Source organism: Pundamilia nyererei, unplaced genomic scaffold, assembly GCF_000239375.1.
Source record: "Pundamilia nyererei isolate P.nyererei 1_Seehausen unplaced genomic scaffold, PunNye1.0 scaffold00043, whole genome shotgun sequence".
NCBI lineage: Eukaryota > Metazoa > Chordata > Actinopteri > Cichliformes > Cichlidae > Pundamilia > Pundamilia nyererei.
The window spans coordinates 2,075,653-2,077,270 of record NW_005187444.1 but is presented as its reverse complement, the minus strand read 5'-3'; the positions used below and the strand labels follow the sequence as shown (position 1 = coordinate 2,077,270).

Sequence of the window (1,618 nt, the reverse complement as noted above, 5' to 3'; positions counted from 1 at the left end):
TGTGTGTGTGTGTGTGTGTGTGTGTGTGTGTGTGTGTGTGTGTGTGTGTGTGTGCTTGAGCATGTTTCACTTAGAAAAAAAAGACTCCACTGTATGTACAGTGACAGTAAATGTAATAGTTTGTAATATGATGTCTTTTCTTGCAGAACAATGAGATACACACGTGGACAGGAGGCTGAACATGCTCATGGGTGGCTCTTCAGCTGGACACACACATGGCAGGTGATTATGTGTTGTATATGTTATCTTATAAAAACAGGAGTAAATGTATGTCCTGTCAAACTGCATGCATTTTAAAATAATCTATCCATAAGCCTGTCCTTAGAAACTGTTTATTAGCTAACAGAGGGAAACTGTAAATACTATAATTTCATTAGAAACAGCTGATTTTACCTTTTTTAAAACGTTGGGGCACAAGCAAAAGCAAACGTCTCTACTCTCAAGACTGTTAAAATATACTGTGAAGTATGGTTTTATATTTTAGTGTGTATATTATGCTAAAATTGCTTAAATTGTAAATGCAAAGAAACGACCCAGATGAGTCATATTTGCTGTGATGTTTCAGTCGTCAGTCATTTATAAAATATATGAAAATACGAGTTGCTTAAGATTGTTAGACTGCTTTGTTATGTTTGATGAAAATAAAATTTGACTCTCTCTCTCTCTGTGTGTGTGTGTGTGTGTGTGTGTGTGTGTGTGTGTGTGTGTGTGTGTGTGTGTGTATGTGTGTGTGTGTACATATGTATTTGCCACTATGCTATCGGTCATTCTCAAAGATCCTGTGACCTTGTTACCGCCGTCGGACCGCAGGTATGTAAGAAATCAAAACATGTAAAACTTAATTATAATAGTTGGTAGTGATATTGTAGAGAAGTTGCACTGAATTTGTGTCTCTTGTCATATATTTTTAAGGCTTTGAATATGACTCTCGGGGCAGATATTTGTGAATGGAGTGATCAGATTTTAGAGACCGTTTGCGTCTTCTATAAGTCCTGAGTGTTGCCACTTTCACGGAAAACATTGGGGGCATGTAAAAGGAGAATTACGCCGCATTTTGCTGTGCTGTGTTGCTGGAAGGCTTGTGATAAAAGTTGTGTTTCGGGCTGAAATAAACGTGCAGACGTTATATTGTCAGGTAAAGAGGCACAAATGGGACAGGGAGTAGTCGCTGCGTAAATAGCATCCCAGGACTTGTCTGGTCATGTCTGGTAAATGTATGTCTGATGACAGACGTGGATCGACCTGTGTAGAGCAGAGGTCAGTTGTTTACTTTTATGAAGCTTTGTTCCCGTTGAAGGACGCTCTCTGTGCGTCTTAGGCCGTGCGCATTTCAGCACCACGGAGGTGGACAGCAACGCACAAAGGGCTCAGAATTAAAGGAAACCTCGACACATTGTTTGAGTCTCTTCTAAATTCTGGTCAGTGCTATTTAAATATAAAGTGAAATACTGCTAGAAGAAATATTTCATATTTTAAATGCTACTTATATTCATGTTAAAATATGAAATGAAAGGCTCCTAGCTTCAGCAGCGACCGTCGATGTCTCTTTTAATACTTTGTCAACGTCACTCGTTACTCTGAACTTTGTGTCGTTAGGGATTTTTTAAATATATATATA

General features: G+C 38.6%; 1 long non-coding RNA gene across 1 annotated transcript in view; it reads left to right on the top strand.

Annotated features, from left to right (window-relative positions):
- LOC102210328 (uncharacterized) overlaps positions 1-1,618 on the top strand; it is an 8,171-nt gene that overhangs the window by 5,016 nt on the left and 1,537 nt on the right. The window contains exons 2-3 of the long non-coding RNA XR_311693.2: positions 147-222; positions 777-810. This is a non-coding gene — a long non-coding RNA (uncharacterized LOC102210328). The remainder of the gene's footprint in view (positions 1-146; positions 223-776; positions 811-1,618) is intronic.